General features: G+C 39.4%; 3 pseudogenes; 2 read left to right on the top strand and 1 right to left on the bottom strand.

Moving 5' to 3' along the window:
• LOC124974847 (probable RNA-binding protein 19) overlaps positions 1 to 26,568 on the bottom strand; it is a 470,746-nt pseudogene that overhangs the window by 173,887 nt on the left and 270,291 nt on the right.
• On the top strand, positions 6,123 to 7,007 carry LOC124974842 (polypeptide N-acetylgalactosaminyltransferase 13-like; annotated as a pseudogene).
• Positions 17,929 to 18,525, top strand: LOC124974835 (SERTA domain-containing protein 3-like; annotated as a pseudogene).

The raw sequence follows: 26,568 nt of genomic DNA, 5'->3' as shown, positions 1-26,568 counted from the left end.
GCATCTCTCCTGCACCCTTTTCATCCTCCCAGATGAGACTGCTGGACCTAACTTAGCCATGAAGTGCATCAGCACGTGAGGGCCCTTGATGCTGCTCTCCTGGGGGCTGAAACAGAGAGAAGACCAAGGAAAGAGAGTCCCCTGACCCCAAAGGCCTGGAGAAACTCACATTCCATCCCAGACCTGATGACCTCGAGAGGGCTCTCAGACTGAATTGACCTACTGCCAGTGCACTTGTTCACTTCAGCACCATAAAAAGGAGGGTGCAGAAGCAGGACTTGGAAAGGAGGAGGCAAAGCAGGAGAACAGGTGTTGTGAGGCAAGAGTGAGACCTCACAGGAGAGAGGAGTTTAGAAGAGACAATACCTGATGGTCATCACTGATGTGATGCTGTGGAGGAACAGGCAAGGCAATGTCCAGGGACTCATGGGATGTCTGCTTCAGCTCCACTTGTCACCAGCTCCTTCCCCACAGCTCACAATTCCACTCATCTCTCTACCTACCAGGACCACCTGGTCAAAATCCCAGATGGCAATGTATGGGCATCAAGAAGTTAAACACTATGAAATTTCACCTGTAAGCTGAGAGAGAGACCCAGAGAGAGAGAGAGACACAGAGAGAGAAGAAAAAGGAGGAGTAGGAGGAGGGGGAAAGAGAAGAGGGAGGGAGGAAGGAAGGAAGGAAGGAAGGAAGGAAGGAAGGAAGGAAGGGGGAAAAGGGAGGGAAGGAGGGAGGAGAGAAAGCAAAGAAGGGTGGCTATGAATGCTTTACAATTACTCTTTATATAAAAGGAAAATACCAATGACTGCTTGGACATATTCATAGCACAGGCAGAGTAATTTTTTTAAAAAATTCTGATTCATTGTACACAAATGGGGTATGACTTTCATTTCTCTGGTTGTACAGCAGTGGAGTCACACTGTTTGTAGTGTGGCCATCTGGAAAGCAGTGTGGAGATTCCTTAGAAACCGTGGAATAGAACCATGCTTTGACCTAGCTATCCTATGCCTTGACCTATACCCAAAGGACTTAAAAAGAGCATACTACAGTGACACAGTTACATCAATGTCTATAGCAGCTCAATTCACAATAACTAGGTTGTGGAACCAACCCAGACTAATTTTTTTTATCCATCAATATTTGAAATGCTAAGTGAAGACAATGAAGCTGTTTCCATCACTTGATTCATTCACCAAAGTGGGAAAAGACGAGATGTTTAACTTCTGATGCAGAAACTTGGTTCTTTTGACTTATTTAATCAAGAGTTTAAAGTGCATAATATCTTATAATTAATGAATTGAGTTTGTGTGTTTGTGGTGCTGGGGATTGAACCCAGGACCTTGTACTTGTGAGGCAAACACTCTACCAACTGAGCGCTATCCCCAGCCCATGAATTGAGTTTTTAATCACAGAAAATAAAAGGTTTTATCACCTCTTTTATGATTTAAAATAATTATTATCAAGTCTTCAAACAAAAGCACTCCATTTAAAAACAAAGTGAGTGGCAGGGTGGCTCTGCTGAGGTCACAATGTGCTAGGACTCCTCACTGGGTCTTCATGCCTCCTCAGCCTGGGTGCCCGAACTGGTGGTGCTCACAGAGTCCCACAGCCTGCTCCTGCTCTGTGAGGGCACTCTCTGGGGATGACCTAGGCTGGAGCCGGATGCTCTACTGGGGAATAAGTGTGCAGAGGGCAGGGTGGAGCTGGGGCTGCACAAAGAGTGGCACTCTTTGGGGCCAGCGTGGGATCCAGATGAGCACTGGTGTGGTGAGCAGTGCACTCCAGCGTAGCTGGTTGGTGCCGCTGGGCTTGATCAGAGGCTGAATCAAGTGCATGAACCTCCCTTCTCTCTTTGTGGAATTCTTGGCCATGATAGCAGATGCATTTTTGTTGAGGTATTTTGAGGATGAATGTTTTCAAGTCATTTTGAAATTTCTAAGCACTACATACATGGATGCATCCTGCTTTCAACCTGGAGTTTATCTCTGTGTTAACTAGAAATCAAGTAAAGACACGAGGAGACTGGTTTACTGCAAGGTGGTTCTGGCCACTTCACTGATGTGGGTCCTTGTGGATGTCTTCTGTTGTCATGTCCCTTGCCCGCAAGAAAGCACGACACAGGAATCTTCCTTCAGCAGTTTAATCAGGACCTTATTATTATATAACCATGGTTTTTCTTCTTCTATCCTTGAGCCGAATTCATACACTTTTATACTCTTGCAATAACCAATCTACTCCTGCCACTTGGCCTATGTTCATAGGTGCTCCCATTTGCAACAGTTGGCTCAACCAAATATGGGCTTGTTTACCTAGAAAGCACTTCAGGAAACCAGCGCCATCTTATCATGGCGGCGAGGCGGCTCGCCACAGCTTCCCCTTCTTTATTTTATAAACACAGGTGAAGGTAGAGGCCCTATCCTACTGTGTAAAAGTGGCAGATAGTGAACGTCAGTCCCAGAGTGGCGCCTTCTCCGGGCCTTATAAGTGGCTTGGGACCGTGCCTGTCTTAGGTTGAGGGGTCAGCCCGTATCCTTACCTGTCATCAAAGACTGTAGATCATGCTACAGCTTCTGTCTTAGGTTGGTATACGGCCACCTCCTACATTACCCGTCTTTGACTACCGGTCCAGCATACTCAGCCATACTTGAGGGGAACTGCCGGCCTCTAAGGCTGTCATGACTTGTTGAAAGATGATTCGATCTCTCTGTTGGGTGCTCGTAATTGATAAATTAAGCAAATGAGATATAAAACACCTAAAATATTAGTCCTAGGGAGCCAAGGCCTGCCCATTGTTTTACAAAACCTAGAGCAGTAGAGAACCATTTGACCATTTCAGATACAGGTGCCACATTTACCCTGGTGGTATTGACTCTCATAATTTCAGCTCTTAGTTGAGGGGTTAAATTGTCAAACCCATATGACCAAGTACAAGTAAGATAGTGAGAAAGATTTCTAGACAACATAGCTGCATGGCTATCATTATAAAAAGTGATAGGGGCAACACAAACTGCTCTTAAAGAAAGAACACATCCCAGACACATAAGTTCTTGTAACAAGTCCACTTGTTCTTGTAATAAGTCCACTCTTTGATTTACTAGGAGGATGCCTGTTCTTAAATGTTGGTTTAAGGTCTCTTGAGTCTGTAAGGCAGTGGCAGTGTTTTCTGCCAAATGATTAACTGTAGTTGTTGTCTGTATTGTAGTTGTCAACGCGGCTGCTGCAATTGTGGCTGCTGCTGCAGAGGCTGCAATGGCAGTGATCACAGCTGTTGTGATGCCAAAATCTCTTTTGTTTCTTGATAATAGCACTGGTAGTTCTGTATCTGTAACAGAGACTGGGACTGGTAGGAAGGTAGGAATAGGCATTAAGACTGCCCGTGAGAACCTAGAAGCATTTCAACATTGAGAGAGAAGTTTGGAGAATAGCAGCTTGATAAATACCCTGCTTTAAAACTTGTATACTTGGAAAATATGAATACATTTAATATACAAGGAGTGACCATTTTACAATTACCTTGACACTTTAATCTTACTAAATTTAGTTTTTAAAGAAAAATTTAGACTCTGTAACATAGTACAATACTCTTAACAGTTGTTTAACCATAGTTGTATAAACCCCAATTTTTAAGACTAATTGTTTTAAAGAATAAAACTTAATAGACACAAAGTTAAGAGTAAATTAGTGTTTGTAAGAAATCCTTGTTATTTTACCATGTCATTTTACCATATATATTAAACTTTGGCTTATATCAGAACATTAGTATTTCACCTTAGGAAAAACCTTAAATAGCTTTAGCTGTTTCACATACACACAACCAACTTAGTTACACACAGACTTGTTGAAACTTGCCCTTTACTTACACACAGACTTTCTTAGCACTTACTTAGACCCTCATGTATTCCATCACATAGGCACTTTCTTACCCAGAAACATTTCCTTTTCCCTTTTACTAAATATATTTCCATACCCAGACCTTTTTATTTTCTCTTTCCTATCTGTTGACCCCTTTTTGTTCACATTCTGAAACAACTTTTATGAAATTTTTGAATTTAGATAAATTACACCATTTTAACAAGATAAAATATTTTGTTGTTTATAGTACTCTAACTGAAACACAGTTGAAACCTTTAGAACCCTTTGTATATAGAATTGTACTTGTTAAGACATAACTCTTAGTAACCTTGTTTTTAGTCAAGATATTAGACAAGTGTCCTGAACAGTATTTGTTGTCTCTTTCCTGTTGAAGAAAAGTTTTAGAAACAATTGATATTAGACATTGTTTAACATCAACATTCCATTAGTTTGACCACCTAGAGACTTGCAAGTTATTTTTAAAGACATTTCACTTTTATTAGTTTACTCAATTTAATATTAGACATTGTTTAACATCAACATTTCATTAGTTTGACCACCTAGAGACTTGCAAGTTATTTTTAAAGACATTTCACTTTTATTAGTTTACTCAATTTAAATTGAACCTTTTTAAATCACGTGAATAAAAGTATTTGGATCCATTTTTAAATTTTAATTTTAGGAGCGCTCAGTTTTGATACAGACAAAACATGACATCAGACAGCACGACATACAAATAACACAAAATCAAAGGCCTTGTAACTTTATAGGTGAATCTCCATTGCAATGTAACAGATATTTAAAAACTCTAGTTGAATAAAAAATAGAACTGATCAAAAAGAAAAAAATCATTAACCTAGGCATGCAGGATCAAAATTATGAGCTCAAAAATACAGCATTAAAGAAAAACAAAACAAAACAAGAATCCTGGAAAATGAGTTAGTTCTGTGTAGCAGCCCAGAAGTTTAAAACAGACACCCTTTTTTTTTTTTTTTCTTATCTTTAGGTTACCCCCCTTTCCCGCTGAGACTGTTGCAGTTTACATTTCAATGCAGGCTTCAGCAAGGCCAGGCAGGGGGGAGGGAGGATCACCCAGGACTTTTTAACCCTTTTTCTTCCTGGTTGAGAAATCAGGTTAGGTTTGAATGCAGAAAATCACAAAACATTATTTCTTACTACTTTTGAGGAATGGAGCTGCTGAGCTCTCTGCCTAGGGGGAGGACTGCTTCAAGGACACGGGTGTTCCCTCCCTAGGTGGCCATGGAGCTGCATGGAAGGGATCAGGAGGGGGGCCTTTTTCTGTCTCTTGTGATAGTTTCTCTTGATCCAACAAGCCCTTATCTAAAAACCAAGGGGCTTTGTCTTCTACAGTTTTTAAAAACTTCCTAGCTGAGGAAACCTTTAAAGGTGCTCCAATAGCCTTTAATAAAGCCTTTAATAGTCCTTCCATGCGAACTCTAGACACCTCAGAACCCATGATTAATTTGCCACCTTTCGCGTGCTTTCACTTTAATCGGACCGCGTTCCGCGTGTCCCCGGACCACCTTCCGTGTGTCCCTACTTTCACTTTAATTGGACCGCATTCCACGTGTCCCCGGACCACCTTCCATGTGTCCTTACTTTCACTTTAATTGGACCGCATTCCGCGTGTCCCCGGACCACCTTCCATGTGTTCTTACTTTCACTTTAATACTTTTAAGGTGGACCGCTTTCCGCTTAGTCCACCCCGAGCCACGTTTTGCTTAGCTCTGTCTCCGGACTGCCTTTCGCTAGTCCACTCTGAGCCGCATTTCGCTTGGCTCTGTCTCCGGACTGCCTTTTGCTAGTCCCCGCTCTCTCTTTATCTACAGAGGAGCGTCCCACTATGTGTGGACCCCACTTACCTGTGGTACTTACCGGTGCACCCCCTGACCACTGAAAGTTCTGATTCCCGGGTTTCGGCACCACTTGTTGTGTCCCTCGCCCGCAAGAAAGCACGACACAGGAATCTTCCTTCAGCAGTTTAATCAGGACCTTATTATTATATAACCATGGTTTTTCTTCTTCTATCCTTGAGCCGAATTCATACACTTTTATACTCTTGCAATAACCAATCTACTCCTGCCACTTGGCCTATGTTCATAGGTGCTCCCATTTGCAACAGTTGGCTCAACCAAATATGGGCTTGTTTACCTAGAAAGCACTTCAGGAAACCAGCGCCATCTTATCATGGCGGCGAGGCGGCTCGCCACATTCTGTCTACTGTATTTCAGTGAACATGAAAGTGTGATGACAAGAAGGAGAAGTCCCTGTTGCCTGCACAGGTCTGTTATTTCAAGAAACCAGGAAGACCCAGGAGAAATGGGAAAGGCTGTGCTGATTTCTAAGGATGACCAGGAGAAAATGAAAGAGCTGTTCAAAATCAATCAGTTTAACCTTATGGCCTGTGATTTGACCATCCTTAATAGAAGTCTGCCAGATGTAAGATGGAAGGATGCAAGACAAAATCTACCCTGAAGAACTTCCAGATGCAAGGGTAGTCATTGTGCTTCATCATGAAGCTTGGAGCACTCCCCTTAAAACTGTCTAGTGTTGTAAATTGCTCCCCACACTACCTTCTCTCTGAGGTCATCTTGGTAGATGATGCCAGTGAAAATGATTGTCTCAAGTTGTCATTAGAGAGTTACGTGAAAAATTTAGAAGTAACAGTAAAAATTATCAGGATGGAAGAGCACTGGGGGTTAATATGAGCCCATCTTCCAGGAGCAGCTGCTTCAAAAGGGCAGGTCATGACTATTCTGGATGAACACTGTGAATGTGCTTTAGGGTGGCTGGAGCCCTTGCTGACAAGAATAAAGGAAGACAGGAAAAGTCATACGGTACATCATTGATGCAATGAGCAATGAGAACTTGAATACATGGCTGGGTCAAATATGACTCAGGGGTTTTAAGTGGAAACTAAATTTCTGCTGGTATCTTGTTACCCAAAGAGAAATGGATAGGAAAAAGGAGAGAGAACATTACCTGTCAGGACTCCTACTATGGCTTGTGACCTATTTTCTGTTGTCAGAAACTACTTTGAAGAGATAGGAATTTATGACTCAGAAATGAATATCTGGGGTGGAGGGAATCTTGAAATGTCATTTAGGATCTGACAATGTAGAGGCTCTACATAAAGAAGAATAAAATTATGGCATTTACAGGTAAGTGGATGGAATTGGAGAATATCATGCTAAGTGAAATAAGTCAATCCCCAAAAACCAAGGTTGAATGTTTTCCCTGATAAGTGGATGATGATACATAGTGGTGGTTGGGGGTGGGGGTTAAGAGAAGAATGGAGGAATTTTGGATTATGTAGAGGGAAGTGAGATAGGGAGGGGATGGGGGTATGAAAAATAGTGGAATGAGACAGACATCAGTGTCCTATGTACATGTATGATTACACAAATGGTGTGAATCTACATCATGTACAACCATAGAAATGAAAAGTTGTACCCCATTTGTGTACAATGAATCAAAATGCAGTCTATAAAAGTAAAACATAAAAAAAGAACTTCACTGCTATGCCATAATATCTAACATTTTCATCACCAGGGAAATGAACTCAATATATATTCATTAAACTTTTATTTTAATTAAACTGCTAGAAATCAATCACTCCAAGTTAAGACCCAAGGAATAGAGTCGTAAGTAGTGAAGTTTTACACATTCTTCATCTTAGAACACTTTGTATTCAAAACACATAAGCAGTAGACAAAAAGGAAAAAAAAATATTCAGTGAGATTCTTACTAATAAGTTTCTGTATTTGACATTATTTTAAGTGCCCATAATGTTGCTTCACACCAGTGTTTTATTAATAATAAATGTATTAAGCAGCTCAAAATAATTGGGGACTGGGAGTGGGGCAGAGGATGGAAGCCATGTCTTCTGGACCAGAAGATTCCATTTTCTTGGCCCTCATCTTTAAAATAAAAGCTCTTATATAAAGTGGTCATCATTTTGGGTACATGCAAGTGCCCCCTCCACCTACACTCTTTTATAATGAAAAGACAGACATTTTCTGAAGGTTAGTAAAAGCTTGAATGGTTTTCATCTTTTCATTGGTAGCATTCTTCTACTATTGACTTTGTATTGGTTCAATTCTGGAGAAGGAATCTACAAACTACAGCATTTCAGATTTACTCCTAAAAAATGTAGACATCCACACTTGGAGGTCTCTGGGAATCCCTGAATTTTCTAAAATTGTAAGCAAAAGTTTGAATGTCAGGGCATTTCTTATGAGGATAGACTCTGTAGTTGACAACAAATTTAGAAAAGCAGATCTGACCCCCCAGAGGCAGTGAATCACTACATTAAATTGATCATGGCCTCTCAGATCAGCTGAGGCCTGACAACAACCACATTTCCCATTTCTTACTCTTCTTTCCTTTCATTTTCTTTTTGTCCTGACTAAAATGCCCCTTAACAACATTATTCCTTAACATTTAAAAGCTTAAACTCTTAAGAATCCTTTTTTTTTTGTGTGGGGGAAAGCATTGTAATTATAATAGTGAGACTCACTATGCAATATTTGCACATGAACACATGATTAGATCAATCTCATTCCCGTGTGTCCCCTTTCCCACTCCACTCTCCTGAAACACTTGCTCTACTGTACTGATCTCCCTTCTACTATTACTATCATTATTATTGTAATTAGGACATCATAATTGCATATATAAACCAGATTCACTGTGGTGTAGTCAGATGTGGATGTAGCACACTTTGACAGACTTCATTCCTCAGTACTTCCCCATTTTTCCTCTACCCCCTTGATCTTCCTTTACTCTATCAGTCTCCCTTCTATTTTCATGAGATCTCCTTTTTTAAATTCTTTTTATTTTCTCCCTCTTTTTTTCTTTAGCTTCCACTTAGAAGACATTTGATGCTTGACTTTCTGAGTCTGGCTTATTTCACTTAGCATGATGTTCTCCAGGTCCATCCATTTACCAGCAAATGACATAATTTCATTCTTTTTTATACCTGAGCGAAACTCCACTCTCTTTATATACACATTTTCTTTATTCATTCTTCTATTGACAGGCAGCTTGGCTGATTCTGTAACTTGGCTGTTGTTACTTGCACTACTATGAACATCGATATACATGCATCACCATAGTTTGCTGATTTTAGTTCTCTATGTTAAATATTGAACAGTGGGATAGCTAGATTACATCATGGAGGTTCCTAGTCATTTGAGAAATCTCCATACAGTTTTCCAAGGTGGTCATACTAATTTGCAGACCCATCGATGATGTATAAGTTTGCATTTTCTCCAAGTCCTTGCCAGCAATGACTGAGATTTGTGTTCTTTATGATTGACATTCTAATTGGAGTGAGATGAAATTTCAGCATAGCTGTGATATGCATTTCCCTGATCACTAAGGATGTTTAAATTTTGTCACATAATTGTTGACTATTTACATTTCTTCTATTGAGAAATGTCTATTTAGATCATTTGCCCATTTATTGATTGGGATATTTTAGGGTATTTTTTTTAAGTTTTTTGGGTTTTTTATATAGTAATGCCCTTTCAGAGGAGTAACTGAAAAATATTATTTTATTTATATCTCCTACTTTTTGATTTGTTAGTCAAAAGGCATGTCAGCTAGTAAATGGTTAATAATAATTTTTTAAAAAATATAATTACTTCATGTAAACTGAATTTAAAATATTTCAGTAGCACTTTAAATGATTGAAAACTTATTATTGTCCCAGTGGAAATACAAGAAAATCCAAACCTGCACAAATTTCATGCTAGGGAAGAATTTTCAGACTATTCAGATGGTTTGGATACATACCATTATAGTGCCTAACAAATAAAAAAACATAAAATGTTATAAAACATCCCAAACCAGAAGGCAATAAAAACATTAAATTTTTCTTTCAAAAATATTTTCCCATAGTATAGAAAATTAAAACCATGCTTGGATTTATGAAGCGTCCCTTATTTCAAAAAACCCTCTTCCAGGTTTTTTCTTATCTGAGCTAATGCAACTCCAACCTTCTAGATGCTCAGGTGAGAAATCTAAGATCACTTTTGGCTTCTCTCTTTCTCATCTCTCTATTATCAAATTCATTTGATCCTACCTTTGAAATACAGCCAGAAACCAATGTTTTCCCACCAAGTTCACTGTGGGTCACTGATTCCAAACTTTTTATTTGCAACATGCTTATAATTTGGTTCCCCACTTTTGCCACTCCTTGCCTCAGTCTTTTCTCAGTATAACAGACAGTGATTCTCTTAAATATCCATGATTGTGTCACTTCCCTGCACCCAATCTTCCAATGATTTTTCATTTCTCCTCAGAGGGATTCAAGGTACTCATGACAACAGCCCTCTCCACAGGCCCTCGCACCCTTCTTCACACATGAGCACACCCTCCCGCTCTCTCTCACACACACACACATCTGACTCTTTCTCATCTCTTACATCTCACTTTTAGCTTCCTCTAACCCGTTACCAAGCAATTTCCTTCATAGTGTATAGTTCCCTCTGGGGGACAGAGCTCTTGCACTCTTTAGATCTCTGTTCAAACATGACCTCATCAGTGGGGCACACCATGGTCCTGCTGCCCACTCTATCCCTGTACCTCTGACAAGCTATTTAGTTCCTCTCTTCCATCTGCACTTCCACCTCTCCCAGTCCCCCACTCCCATCAAACACCCTAGAGTATGTTTTTGTTTGCCTTTTTATTTTTGTTTTTGCTTGTTTGTTTTTGGTTGCACTTGGGGATAAAGTCCAGGGCCTCACCCATGTGGGGTAAGTGCTATTACTAAGCTACACCCCCAGCCCAGTAAGTTCATTTTAAAGGTAGCATATTTGTCAGTTTTGTTCACTGGGCATCCTCATTATCTGGGATTGTTCTTAGCACATATTAAGCACTCTGTAAATATTTCTTGAACTGATGAACTGAAGTGTGTGTTAAAGTGGTTAAGTGCTGAGATCGTCGCTGCGCCGTGAGAGGAAGAGGAAGGGGCAGCCCGACTAGTCGGTTCTCGGCTGGCGGGAGGGGCGCGGGGCGGCCGCGAGGAGCGCGCCGCCGAGGCCGGGGGCGGCGGGGACCCGACGAGAGCGCGCGGCGGGGACCCCCGGGGCCCGCAGGTGGTCCCGGGAGGCCGCGCAGACAAAGGCGCGGAGGACTGCGGGCCATGGCGCGCCGGGGTCCCGCCGCCGCCCGGTCCCGCACCGCGCCGCCCGCCGCCCGGGCGCGCCCGGAAGTCCCCGAGATGCACCCCGGAGCCTGCGGAGCCGCCGCCCGCGAGGAGGCCACCTGGAGCTCCTCTTGTTGCTGACATGATGACAGTGTGCAGGCCAGCCGAGGGCAGCCACAGCCAGACTGAAAACCTGAGTTACAGATTGACTCACAAGGTCAAAGTGCAAGGTCCAGCAGCTGGAGAAGCCCTTCTAAGGCAACCATTTCAGTCCTATATCCCTTCTGCCAAGACTGATTGGGAGTCGCCCTTCAGAAGGAACCCCCTGGGAAGCCTGAACAACCTCATGCTGGAGGCGAGAGTGGACATGTTCGGGTCAAACATGATCATCAGTGGCCCAGCTGCAGACCTCGGCCCCAACGAAGCCAGCAGGGCTGGAAGGAAGCAGCTAGATGGTGTCCAGAACCCCCACCCGTGCGCCCGAGCTGGAGTCCAGCACAAAGCCCTCAGCATAAAGGACAAGATTTCCGAGTGGGAAGGCAAGAAGGAGTTGCCGGCTGCAGCAGCTGGCAGGCGAGCGGACGAACAGGAGGATTACCTGCCGTCCTGCGTGATGGACAGAAGTAGCGAGGTTGCGAGAACTCGGGTCGCGGAAGCTAAGAATGGACCGAGGTCTGAAACAGAGAGCCCTGAGAGTGAGAGGTGCAGAGGGGCAGTGAAAGTTGGGGGTCAGGACCTAGAGAGGAGGCCAGACCTCTGCCATCCCGACGGGGAGCCAGAGTCCTGTGGGGGCAGAGGCCGGGAGCTGAGGTTCTGCAAGCCGCGCTTCCAGAACGATCACCTCTCGGTGCTGAAGCAGGTCAAGAAACTGGAGCAGGCGTTGAAGGACGGGCCGGCGGGCTTGGATCCCCAGTTGCCAGGGACTTGCTATTCCCCACACTGCCTGCCTCACAAGGCAGAGGAGGAGCCCTCGCCTTCCGAGAACCACCGGGGTGGCGCAGAAGCCGGCCGCAGGGGCCACCACTTGGACCCAGAGGGCAGGGAGCCCACCTCTGAGGCCCCAGAGGGGTCCCCTACAAAGCCCTTCATCAACCCCCTGCCCAAACCCCGGAGAACGTTCAAACATGCCGGAGAGGGAGACAAGGAAGGGAACCCAGGCGTTGGCTTCAGGAAAGAGTAAAGGAACCTGCCTCCCCTGCCGGCCCTGCCTCCCCCACCGCTGCCCTCCTCCCCACCTCCTGCCTCTGTGAACAGAAGGCTCTGGACCGGGAGGCAGAGGCCCAGTGCTGACCACAGGTAGGTGCCGCCTGACTGGCGCAGCTTTTTAAATGTGCTATAGCTTAGGCCTGGTCCCAGCTGCCTGTTCTCAGCATAATTATTTGTCACATTAAATTGAGGGATCTCACTCTTAGTTATTGGAGACTGTTTATAGCATAACTTAGTTTGTTGATTAACCTGGAAGCATGGTTGCCACACGTTTTATGTTTGTTCTCACTCCTAAAAAAAGAGTATTTGCTCTTAAAAATTACCCTTCATATGTGAGAAAGACTTATAATTGGGTCAGTGACCAAGAGTCAAGTGAAGAATTTGTGTGAAATTTGCAGTCTTCTAACTGGTAGTGCCTGGTAGCTACTTGGATCTTGCAACTCTCTTTTCATGTTTTCTCTTGGAATGGGCTTGAAAAGCACATTGGCTGGGTCCACCCTGGCCTATTGTTTACCTGTATAACCTCGAACAAGTTAACTTCCCGAAGCCTCAGTTTCCTTAATTATACATAAAGGTGCATCACTGTATTTGATAATATTAAAATAGAACTTTAAATAATAAAGTATGTTAATGCTTAAAAATAAAAAAAGTGGTTAAGTGCTAATGTGTAATTTTTTTGTATGTTCAATTTTAAAGTGCAGTAATATATTATACAAGATTTGCATAACTGTCTCCAAATGATAATTTTCTTCCTAATATACTGCATATTAACATATGGACTACATGTTGTTCTCTGTAATAAAATATCCTGCCTTGTAGAAATTAAATGACATTTTATATAAACTCTGCTATATTATATAAATTGCTTCATTAAGCTAAAAATAATTTTAATTTTAATTTGCTGAATGTGTTCAACAAACTCCTGAAGGTCTTAAGATTTTCAATTTTAGAGGGAGGATATTACATTTTCTCAAAATTCTTATGCATTTTCATGATCTAATAATAGGTATTACTAAATTTATTTTGTAAGTGCAAGTTTATGAAGAGAAACAATTACAGAAAACTTAAAAACTTTACAATCCTTAGATTCTGTGTTTCTAGATAATAAGACTGAGACTCTAAGAGGTAACAGTTTGCCTAGGGAAACTGTAACCTAACAGTTAATGGTTCAAATGTGTTTATTCTGCCTGATGTTGTAACTATACAGAAGGATTTATTCCAGTCCCTTTACATCAAGTAAAACTCTGTTTTCTTACCTTGAATAGGGAAGTGCATGTGTACTTTAAATGTACTAACACCCATTGTCTTGTATGGAAACTCCCAATTACATTAGTAAGACATAGAAAAGACATAAATCTATATTACTGAAATTACAAAAGGGACTTGATTATAAATAGCCATATTTGAAGACCAGTAAGAATCAATAAATTTGCAGATAATAAAAATTTTTCAAACACTGTGGCCTATAGTTTTCACAACAGCAGTATAAAGTTCACGGATCTTCAACTCTCATTTTCAGTGTTGCAAGGGGTCCTGTACACTGCACATATACTTTATCATCATCCTAATAAAGCAAAATTGGAATGACCATATATTCACACTTCATAATTCTTTAAAGTGCTTTAATTCACAAAAGCATATTTTAATATTTCTTCTAGTGGTTATTATAAAATACTACATTCTCTTCTGGGTTTTTTATATATATGAGACTGTATGTGTGTGTGTGTGTGTGTGTGTGTATACATATATATATATATATGTAATAATACATATTTATTTCCAACGTTAACCAATATTTCAGTTTGGAAACCAATATTTATAGAGGCTTAGAGCACTACTTGAAGGACATATGGTCCATACAACCTCTACTCCATTATTATCTATATTGTTTATCTTATTCAAAGATCAAGAAAGAGAAATACTTATTTGGATTTGAGGGGTGCTTTTGTGTTTCCTTTGTATGCTACTTTTACTAATTTTGGCATTATGGCCTCAATTTCCATAGAGAAACATATAAGAAACCTATAAACACCTAAAGCTTATATTTATTATTGGGATGATGTTTCAGGTGTTGTCTGCTGTACTCCAATTTTCTTCTTTTATGATGACTCAAGAGAGAAATTTCCCTCCAAACCTCTGTGTTCTCTCCCTGAGAAAATGGTTTGTTCTTCTCTTGAGGACACCTTATTTGCTCTTCCATCTATAACAATTATACAAGGCCTTATGATATTCTTCACCTCATTATCCTTTACCATGAATTTCTTTCTGTTTTTAGTCTCATAACATACTGTAGTTATTTCTGTAGGTCACATTATATCTTTTTTTTTATTTTGACATGCAGGTAAAAAGTATAAAGCATTATCACTTTATACTGTCAAAATAAATAAACCAGAGACATTACTGAGCACACTAATGGGTGAGGCTACCATAATTAAAACTCAACTTAGACTCTAAAACATAGCCTGGATTCTATTTCTGTCTAGGAAGCTAGAAAGAGAGTCTGTATGATGCCGATGATAACAACCACAAGAACAAAAACACAAAGCTGGGTATGCTGCAAAATCACAACATATTTTGAAACCATCAGAAGCTAGCCTGCAGGCCAACCCAGAGACCTGAAGTTTATGGAGAGGCAGGATTACAGAGTGGAAAACCTGAGACAAAGCATGGGGGAAAAGAGTGGATGCCCTATGTTTAGGTAGAAAGAAAGCAGTTACATTTTAGTAAATTGCTGTTGTCTCTCTCTTTGCTAGCATGATAGGAAATCCTGGGAACACAAAAGGAATTCACCCTCAGTCAGTCTCTTCCTCTGATCCTTTGGTGGGTACTCACGAGAACATTAGGAAGCAGATCTGTGATCCAGAGAAAGTCTCCTGTAACAATTAACCAACCTTATCAGAAAGGCATGAAGTCCATTCTCACCTGCTCTTCTATATACAGCAAACAACTTAAGCCTCAAGAGGAGAAACAGAAAATTTTGTCATGCTAAAGATGCAAATAAATATCCATAGTTTCTGGGAGATGAAAGAAAAATCACTTTAAACATACAAAAGGAACAGGAAATTCTGTGACCAAAGATCAACTGCTTTTATGGGTTTAGCATCATCAGAAATGTCAAAGCAGGAAACTGTCTCCCAAGATGACCAGTCATTAAAACCTGGCAGTTTGTTTGCCCTTGGGAAGAGGGAAATAAATGTCTCATCTTTAAGGAGAATTAAAGATGAGAATTCATAATTACAGGGAATTATGAAATCTGTGGATGGGCCAGGATAACAAAAAATCCCCTGTCTTCCAACAAAACACCAACAGACTTCAAAACAAAAGCTAAGCAAACTAAAAATCACAAACTCTTTTTATCTCTTATCAGAGATAAGAGGTCACAGGACAAAACATGGTCCTAAATGGGGGAGGGGGGCTGCAGAGGGGAGTGGGGCAGGTGAATAGAGAGAGGCATGTTTCCCAGGACAGAAGCTTATGAGCAGGAACCAACTGCCTGTACACCTGGGGACTATCAAAATGTGATTCATTAATGGCTGGAGGCTCAGGATGGTGGAGTTTTTGAATTGAAGTCTGTATGAGCAATAAAGATAGATCTCAACAGATGAATGGATGAGCAAACTGGAATAGTTATTCAAGGGATTATTAATGGTAATAAAAAACATGAACTATCAAGCCATCAAAAGTTATAAAGAGAAATCCTTAATGAATATTTCTCAAAGAACCAAATATGGAAAGGCTCTATACTGTATTATTACAAATATGGGACATTCTAAAGAAGGCAAAACTATGCAGACAGTAAAAATATCAATGGTTGCCAGAATTTTGAGAAGGGAGACAGGAGGAAGTGAGATAGGAAGATCCTATGGATTACTAGGCTATGCAATACCTCTTGACACTATCACAATGGGTTTCGTATCACACATTTGTCAAAATCCCAGAAAGTACCACAAAAGAGTGCATTAAGTACCATTATTCTTTCATCAGTTTTAACAGATATTTTACAGTAATCATAATAATAGGGGAAACTATATATGTGTTGTGCATGAGAGAGAGAGTGAAAGAGAGACATGTATCCAATTCTTAATGCTTTCTAATATTTCTTGAAATTTAAAACTGCTCTAAAAATAGTCTATTCCATAGGGAATAATATGGTCATAAAGTCACAACAGTATACTCTTGGATTCAGGACAAAATAACAGAGATTCCTTCCTTCACATTGGGAAGACAAAAAACAAAGTTAGAATATACAGGTTGAGAAAACCCCTCTGAACACCCCAACCCTCAGTATAATTGCAAGGTATACCTAGAAAATATAAAGCCTTTAGTGAGACAAAGATAGACAGGAGTACACACATGCACACACACACACACACACACACACACACACACACACATTTAGTGCTGTTTCAACAGAAGCAAGGTATGCTCATTTCCTCATGCAAAACCCTATAGACATCATTGTCCTATACACATGGCATCTGGAAGGAAGGCAAAGAAAGGAGGAAGGGACGGAGGGAGGAAGGGACAGAAGAAGGGAGGAAGGAATGAAGGAACAGAGCAAGGAGTAGGGAAGGGAAGGAGGAAACATCCCCTTGTTAACAGACAAAACAACCATCAGATTTAAAGATCACTTTCAGGGAAAACAATTTTAAATTGATGACTAATTTATCAAAAACATCTAGTGAAAGATCGGAAAACATCACTAAAAATGATAATTTAAAAGTTCAGCAATAAATGACAGTTCCAAAAATAATCTAATGGAAATGTTAGAAACGAAATACAGCATTAGAGATGAATTCTTCTTAACCTTATCTGTAGATTCAAGTTAAGAAAAAAAATGTAAGTGAACTTGAAAACAGAACAAGAAAACGTAACCTAAATGTAAGCACAGAAAGAAAAATTAGTACTTAAAAGAAGTCAGAAGTGGTAGACAATACAAAATATGTTCTACCATTGAGAATATCAGAGAAGGTACAGAAGCAAAATGGTTGAGGATTAAAAAAAAAAAAGGAAGAAAAATGAAATCACCAATCACAGAATTTCAGAGAACCCAAAGGGGAGAAAATTCTCCTAAGGTGAGAAAATTCTTATTTGCATATTATTCAAAGAGTAACAAGGCAGAGATGAAGGGAGATGCTTGAAGAGAGCTGGAGAAAGAAGACACACTCTACATAGAAAGACCAAGAACAGAGCACAACTCTAGTTAGAAAATATGCAAAATAAAAGACACAGTAGCATTTTTGTAGTATTAAAAACAAACTTTAAAAATAAAAAAAAACTCTATATTCAGTATAACTATCTTTCAAAATGAAGGTGAAATAATATTCCCTAAAACAATATCTATTCCTGAAGAGCTGAACTAAATGGAATGTTAAGGGAATTTCTTTAATCAGAAGGATAAACTATTGGATATAAACTTAGATCTACATAAAGAACTGAATAGGTTCACACAAATTTTAAAGTACCTATTTCCTCATTTTAATTTGCTCATAAGATGATTAATGTTTAGTAAAAACTAAGTAAAAGTAAAGTTTTTACATTTTACATAAAATAGTATAGTAATTTTATAGTAAGTTGTATGATTAGAAACTAAAACTTTATAAATTGTTAGCTTGGGACATCACATAAAAATTTAGAGGGCAACACGATAGGCTTTCCAGGAGATGGTCGCTGCGAACCTGGCAGCCAAGGGCATCATGGTGGGAGGTATGAAGAGGAAACACTTGGATTTGGAAGAAGAGGAAGAGGACGAGAAGTGGGACTGGAGTCCAGCAAGCCTGCGGAGCTGCCAGCAAGCTCTGCTCCGCATCTCCCTAGACAAAGTCCAGTGCAGCCTGGGCCCCTAGACACTCAGTCTCCGCAGGCATGTCCTCATCCACAACACCCTACAATAACTCCAGGCTGCCATTCACCTGGCTCCAGCACCTGCCCTGCCCCGTGAGTCCCTCTTCCTTGGTGAAGAAGATTTCTCCCTGTCCACCACCATTGGCTCTATTCTCAGGGAGCTCGAGACATCCATGGACGAGACGGAAGGTCCTCAGAATCCAGTGCCTCCCCGGGGCCTCCAGAATAAAGTGCTACTGAAACCTGACCCAGTCTTCTTAGAAACTCTGAGCTCCCGGTACCTAGGGGACTCTGGCCTACATGACTTCTTTCTGGACATTGACACATCTGCAGTGTAAGAGGAGCCTGTGCTGCCCCCCACAGAACCTCCTCACAACCTCTTCTGTGCCCCAGAGTCCTGGGAATGGAATGAACTAGATCACATCATGGAAATCATTCTGGGGTCCTAAAACTACAGTGGAGGCAGAACCCTTCCTCACAGCAGCCTCAGTGGGTTGGATCCCTGGATGTGACTCTTCAGTGTGTTGATGGGGGCTCCAGAGAGTGACTGAGCTCCTTTCCTCCCATGTCAGAGTTCCATGAACTTGCATGTGTGTGTGTCTGGTTACACCTGCCTTCTGTGAAGGTGGGTCTTCCTTAATTTATCTGTTCCAAATGCCTTAACGAGACTCTTGTTTCTGGGAGTCTGACCTCTCGCTCACACATTTCTTCTGCCTTTCCCTTCAGTTCCCGCTCCCCTTGTGACCACTTGGGCCTCAGGGAAGATACAGTAGGGCCTGACGACAGTGGGGTGTGCTGCTGGTGGCTCTAGAAACCCAGGATCTGCCCCTTGAGGGAGCGGGAGGGGCTGGTCTCCTTCCCTCAGGCTGAACCCCACTTCCTTGGCAGGACCCCAGCCCCAGCAGTCTCCTGATTCAGAACCAGGCTGGACCATGTGCAATAGGGTGGAAACCAAACTGCTCTGTGCCGTGGGATTTAAAAGAAAGGCAGGGTTTGTGTTGACCTTTTTTTTTTATTGTAATTTTTTATTTTAAATAAAAGTATTTTGAAAGGAAAAGATAATTTAGAGGAGGAAAAATTAAATCATGGACAATGTTTCATTAATTCAAAATCAGGCAGAAAAGGAGAAAAACTAGAATAGACAAAAACAAAACAAAAACCCAGCAAAGTAATAGATTTAAATACAATTCTATTAATATTTTTCTTAAGGATAAATACTGTAAACATATCCATCAAATGACAGATTTTTATGCTTAATAAAAGTGCAAAACAAATAATATGTAATTATTAGAAATTTTATTCAAATATTTGCACATAATTGTTAATGTCTTTAAAAATTCACCATGTAAAAAGTACATAAAGTTAATGCTAATCAAAATAAAGCTGAAGGGACTAGACTTCAGAACAGGGAATATAGCAGAAATAAAAAGAAATATATATCATGATAAATGGACACATTCACCAAAGGACCTAATAATTGCAAATGTGTGTCACATAACAGGTTCAAAACATGTGAATGTGAAACATAATAAAATTGGAAAGTTCAATAGACCTATCCATAATTAAAGTTGGGGATTTTAACACTGTTAGTCACTTTTCCATTACTATAGTAAATACCTGTGTTGACCAACTTAAAAGGAGAAAGCACTTTTATTTTGCCTCACAATTTTGGAAGTTTCAGTCTGTGACTGGTTGGTCCATTGATTTTGGTCTTGCATTAAGGCAGAACATCACCGTAGGAGTAAATAGGGGAGAAAACCGCTTGGCTTATGGGAACCAGGAAGAAAAGAGAAAAAGAGAAGGAAACACTAAGGTCTCCATATTTCCTCCAAAAGCATCCCCCTGAGATCTAACTTCTTCCCTCAAAGAAGGAACCACTCAACTATGGAATGAAAGCTCCACAATTGTGAGTTAATAAAAAAACTTTCTTCCTTGAAGTTGTTTTTCTCACATATTTTACTACAGCATGAAAAGTCAGCTATCATACATTTGCAGTTAACCGTGGTCAACCATGGTCTGAAAGTACATAGTGATTCTTGTCTTGACTCTTCGAAGAGAAAGAGATCATATATTAGTCAGCTTTTTCACCACTGTGACCAAAAAAATTTAAAAGTGGAAAATTATATTTGGTGCTCAGTTTCAGAGGTCTCAGTCAATAGATGGCCAGCTCCATTTCTCTATGCCCAAACTGAGACAGAAGATGGTGGCATAAACACTTTGAGGAGGAAAGCAGCTCAGAAGATAACAATCAGGAAGCAGAGAGATCTCCCCTCACCATGGACAAAATATAACTTCTGAAATCATACCCAGTGACCCACCTCCCCCACACCCTACCTATCTACCACCCAGTTGATCCCTATCAGGAGATTAATGCACTGATCAGGACAAGAATCTCATCTCTAAATTATTTTACCTCTAAACTTTCTTGCATTGTTTCACACATGAACTTTTGGGGGATACTTCATATCCAAACCATTACAGACCACATTCACCTAACTTTTAGTGCTGAATGTTATTTAAATTATTCTGTTTTATTTTTGGCTAGTGTTATTAATCTCTTACTGTATTGAATACATAAACTTTACTATAGGTATATATGTATAGGAAAAATGTAACATATACAAGGTGCAGCATCATCTGTAGTTTTAAACATCCACTGCACATTCCTCAAGAAAAAGAATAGAATACTGTAAGATGTGAATTGATTGTTGTGGTAGTTACTGTGTTATATTCATTTGCCAAAATTCCAAGTACTGTGCACTAAAGAGGTTGAATTCATGAAAAGGGGGAAATTATGCAAAGACTAAATATATGCAAATCATACCTCACTAAAAAAAAAGGATAAAATTTCTTTCAATCTTTTATGCCATGGAACAGGCTAAGGCTTTTGTATCCCAAAAGAAAAAAATATATCCCTTTGTCAGAAATCCATGAGAGAGGGTTTACCTCTCTCCATCATTGAGTGTATGAACAATTAGAGACAGAAAGGTTAGCAGTCTCATCTGTTCCTTCTGTAAACCCTGATTTTTAAAAATTTTACCATAAGGTGCAATGTTGTTTATGGATAAAAATCTGTTCTATTCTAAGGATATGCTGAGTGTTTCTTTGCTCAGTAGAACCAACTGGGCAAGATAACTTTAAAATTGATTTTTTTTTCCTGGATGGAAATGCTGCAAAAATATTATGCAGTGTAAACTGTTTCTAAAACACTGGAAGGAGGTGTTACTATTTCAAAGTTATTTGAGATTTGAGATTTTAAATTTTCAAAACATGTTTACAATGCAATTTAGGTCCTTTTTCAGAAGCTATCATCGATCTTTGTTCACTCTAGCAGTTCATATGGTGAAATATCTCTATTATGTTAGTATAGTGTATATTTTACAAGTATGTCCATTGGTAATATGCTTTAAAACTAATAGGATTTTCTAGGGTATATTAAATTTTATTTGATATTCCTTTTTACCATGATTAACTAGGGCAAAATTTTATAAATTTAGCAACTCAGTGACCAAATCAGCAATGATAAAATAGTTCATTTTTTCATTGGGGTATGCTAAAAATAAAAATATAATGTAATTTTAAGTTTAATAGTGAATCTGTTTTGTCAAAATATAATAATTACAAACTTCATCATTATTCTAGTTACATATCATTTAAATATACCAAGGCACAAGACAAAAGAGACCCAACTTTAAGATGAATATATTTAAACAGTTCATGGTCCAAGATCAACAGTAGAAATGTTAGGAGCTCCTATGAAAAAGTGTATAATGCTAAAGGAACGTTGTGTCCTAATTCTGATAGTAATGACTTTATAATTCTTAATACATTGTCATATCAATGTAGTTTTCTCAGATACCTTTAAAGGATGCATCTATTAAAGAAAAAGTATTTCTAATAAGAATCAAATCTATTTTCAATTATCTCAATTATCTCAAGGTAATAAACTTTGAGAAAACTTATCAAATATTTTGTTTGTTTGTTTTTATTTCTAAATCTGCAATCTGAAAGAACCCAGAAAACCACTCTGGATGTGGGAACTCACATGAGATTTTAATAAGCAGATGAACAGAATGTCTGCCCTTAAGGGTGAGAGAAAGAGAAAGAGCACTCATAGCAGGGGAACTACCCTTAAGTAGTGGAAGCCCACAGGCTGATTGGACCAATGACTAATGAGAAAGTTAACAATCTAGATTGAAAAAAAGTGTGTGCGGAGGGGGCAGAATCAGGGGAGAAATGGCTACAGCCTTGTTCCTTTCACAGTCCATGTTAGTACCTGTTTAAAATAAATGTACTTTATCTTTAAACTGTATTTGTGGATCAAAATATCACATTTTCAATTCAGAGGAAAGTTTTACTAGGAAAGTTGTGAAAACCATAAGAAAATATTTATTTGTATCCCACAATTGAAAATACAAAAAGTTTTTATTTTCCTCTGTTCATGTGTGGTGTTGGCGTAATTAGAATCTTCTTAACTCTTCTATTTCAAGTGACTTACAATCAAACAATTTTTACAGTATCATATAATATGGAAAAGAATCATTAACATACATTTTCTAGTTTAGGGGTGTGTGTGTGTTCAAGCAAAAATCACACTCAAGGTGCATTTAGGCAGAAATTAGCTTTATTCTTAAAAGTGCCATGACAAGAAATATCTCTGCATCTAAAATTCAGCCTTGAATTTTGAGCATAAATTCCTAAAATTGGGTTGCTCTAGTAGTATGTAATTTTAGTGTGTTTCCAAAAGTTCATGTGCTATACCATTAGTATGGCAGTTTTGAGGGGTGGTGGGACTTTTAAGACATGGATGTTAGTAGGAGTCCTGTCTTCTGAAGGAATTTATGTAGTTTTCACAGAAAACTAGTTAGTTCCTATAAGAAAATTTTTATTTAAAATGTGAGCTTCACCCCTGAATCTTTCCAACTTCTTTTCTCATCTTGTGCTCTCTACTTTCTTTCCCATGTACTTCCAACATTATGCCATCTGCCATACTGTAATGCATGGAGGCCCTCCCTAAGGCTGAAAAAAAAGGAGCTGTCCTATCTTGGATCTTCAACCTCCAAAATTTGAGCTAAATAAATCTCTTATTTTATAACATACCAAACCTCAGGTATTTTGTTAGAGCAAAAATATTAGAGGTTATCAGGTCAATATAAAAAAAAGTTGTAGGTTATTTAATACATATTGATTGCAAAAAATAGTTTTAAGTTGTATATCTAGGTTTTAACCACCAATGTGTAAATACTTACATCTACTACCTTACCATAATTTACTATATTTGAGATGGCAGATCAGAGAAGTTTACTTTCCAAATTGCTCTGTGATGTGGACCAGGAAAACAAACAACTTTTCATTGTGGTAGGTAACAAAAGAAACCTTACTGCAATTTAATACTACACTCTCAGAATACCTAGGGACTCAGAAAATTGGATAGAATAAATTTAAAAAGAAAAAAAATCCCCTGCTGGTGCCAGCAGCCCCTTATGCAGATCCATCACAGGCAAAATGGACAGGGAGACTAAGAAAACCACTTTTCAGGTGGTACTATGGAGTGTCTTGAAATGGAGAAATCAGTGATCAAAGACATTCTCAAACTGATTCAGTGAGAGAGCCACAATATATTCTTGTGTGGGAAAGACACTGTGCTTCTCTTGGTAACCCACACAGAGTCGACAGCCACTGTTATTTCCAGCTGTACTATGGAAGCCAGAGAGTGTGCATCAACACCCTGGTGCCCAGACCTGTGTAATTCCAGCTGATTCCTAAAATCTGACCTGGCAGAGGCTCACCAAATGACCCAAGTGTGACTAGAAAGCAGGTGAAATTTAGGCATGAAGAGTGTGGTATCCAGGGGAATTCAGGACATCATAACCTAGAGATCCTGGGTGCCTTTCACCCTTTGAGTCTGATGGTTCACAGAACCAGCTGGGGAGGACCAGGAATTGATTGGGTCAGGGGAGTGAACATTCACTTCAATCCTTTTGTACCTGAGCCCAGCAGGGTGAAAGACTGACTCCTCTGCGGCAGAAGCAGAACCCAGGGAAGACTCCAGGGGTCTGGACTCCTGGTGTGGATCAGAAGCAGCCAGGCTCCAGAGTGTGCTGATTTAAAATCTTCAGAACAAACGTCATTCAACAAAGCTGGACCCAAACACTGTCTCTAGGATCTTTACCTCTGGGAACTCCTCTCACAGAACTGCAGAACAACCCCTTACTGTGAATAGAGAAGACAACAACATCCAACCTGCCCCACCTCATACTAACAAGAAGGGGAGCTGACAATGGGCTACTCCACTAGCTCCACAAGAAGAAGGACTTGGACAGCCACTGACTACTACTCTTGTGTGTAATACATTCCTCAAGAAAAAATGGAAAACTTCCAGGGACACTGTATATTCATAGGTTAGAAGCTCTGCCACCTCAGATTCATACAGATAAAGGGGTAGGCTTACAAAGATTATGAAAAAGTAAAGAAACAAATCATCCCAAACAAAACAAATTACCTCATTAACAGAGTAAAATGATATCTCAGTGGAAGAAAGGTCAGAGAAGGAATTTAGAAAATTCATAGTTAAGTAGTAAATTCAGAGAGAAAATCCAAGAAGTGAAAAATCACTTCAGTAAGGAGATAGAAATCCTGCACAATCTTTTCAATGAAATAATATTAGAAAATTTTCCAAAGATTAAAAATGGAAAATCAAACACAGGAGGTTCACAGGACTCCAAATATACAAAATTACAACAAACCTTCACTAATGCACATGTATTATGAAAACACCCAACATACAAAGTAAGGATAAAATTTTTAAGACTGCTAGAGGGAAATGACAGGTCATATTTGGAGGGAGACCAATTCTGATCCCAGCTGACTTTTCAACCCAGACCCTTAAAACTAGGAGGTCTTGTAATAATATAAATCAACCTCTGAAAGAAACTATACCCAGCAAAATTAAGCTTCAGAATTGATGATGAAATAAAACATATCAAAATCTCTGGGGCACAATGAAGATGTTTCTAAGAGAAAAGTTCATAGTATTGAGACCATTCATTGAAAGAAAAAAAAGTCACCAAATAAATAACCTGACATTACTTCTCAAAGCCTTAGAAAAAGAAGAACAAATCAACACCAAAAGCAGTAGAAGAAAGGAAATAATTAAAATCAGAGTGGAAATAAATAAAATTGAAATGAACAAAATTTTTTTTTAAAAATTCACCATATCAAAAAGGTGTTTCTTTCAAAACTAAATAAAATTGATAAACCTTAGGCCAAGCTAATAAAGAGAAAGAAAAAACTCAAATTACTAAAATTTTCAATGAAAAAGTAAATCTCATGACAGACTACTGAAGTACAGATGATAATTAGAAACTATTCTGAAAACTTATACTCAATAAAACAGAACATTTTAAAGACATTGACAAATTTCTAGACACATATGACCTACAAATTTAACTGGGGGACATAGAAAATTTAAACAGATCAATTTCAGGCAATGAGTTTAAAGACACCTTCAGAAGAATACCAACAAATAAAAACTCAGGACCAGATGAATTCTCAGCCTAGTTCTACTAGACTTTCAAAGAAGAACTAGCACCAATCCTCCTCCAATTATTCCATTGTTGTGGTTTACATATGGTGTCCCCAAAAAGCTCACATGGGAAACAATGCAAGAAGGTTTGGAGGAGAAAAGATTGGGTTATAGCTTTAACATAATCAGTGCCTTAATCCCTGATGGGTTTAACTGAGTGGTACCTGGAGGAAGTAGTTCACTGGGGGCATGGCTATGGGGTATCCATTTTGTATGTAGAGAGTGGAGTCTCTCTCTGTGCCTCTGATCATCACATGAAATGCTTCCCTCTGCCACACTCTTCTGCCATGATGCTTAGCCTCACCTCTCCCCCAACAATATACTTTATAGAAACAGATAAAGCAGACATGAAATTCATTTGGAAAAAAAAGATGCCCAGAATAGCCAAAGCAATCCTTAGTGAGAAAAGTGAAACAGAAAGCATCATAATACCAGATGTTAACTTATACTGCAGAGCTGTAGTAGCAAAAACAGCATGTTTTTTGCAAAAAAGTAGACATGAAGACCAATGGAACAGAATAGAAAACACAGAGACAAGGTCACATAAATTTGGTTATCTCACACTAGACAAAGGCATCATAAATGTACATAGGAGTAAAGATAGCCTCTTCAACAAATGGTGCTGGGGAACTGGAAACCCATAGGTAGCAGAATGAAATTGGACCCCTATCTCTCATCCTACACAAAACTCAACTCAAAGTTGATAAAAGACCTATGCATTAGAACAGTGACCCTGAATCTAGTACAATAAAATGTAGGCCCAACACTCTAGCATGTGGGTTTACAAACCAACTTTCACAGCAAGACTCCTATTGCACAAGAAACACAATGAAAAATCAATAAACGGGATTATATCAAACTAAAAACTTCTTTACAGCAAAGGATACAATCAAGAGAGCCTACAGAA

Source organism: Sciurus carolinensis, unplaced genomic scaffold (assembly GCF_902686445.1).
Source record: "Sciurus carolinensis unplaced genomic scaffold, mSciCar1.2, whole genome shotgun sequence".
Classification (NCBI taxonomy): domain Eukaryota; kingdom Metazoa; phylum Chordata; class Mammalia; order Rodentia; family Sciuridae; genus Sciurus; species Sciurus carolinensis.
The sequence above is the reverse complement of the archived record's forward strand: the minus strand, read 5'-3'. Positions and strand labels throughout refer to the sequence as shown.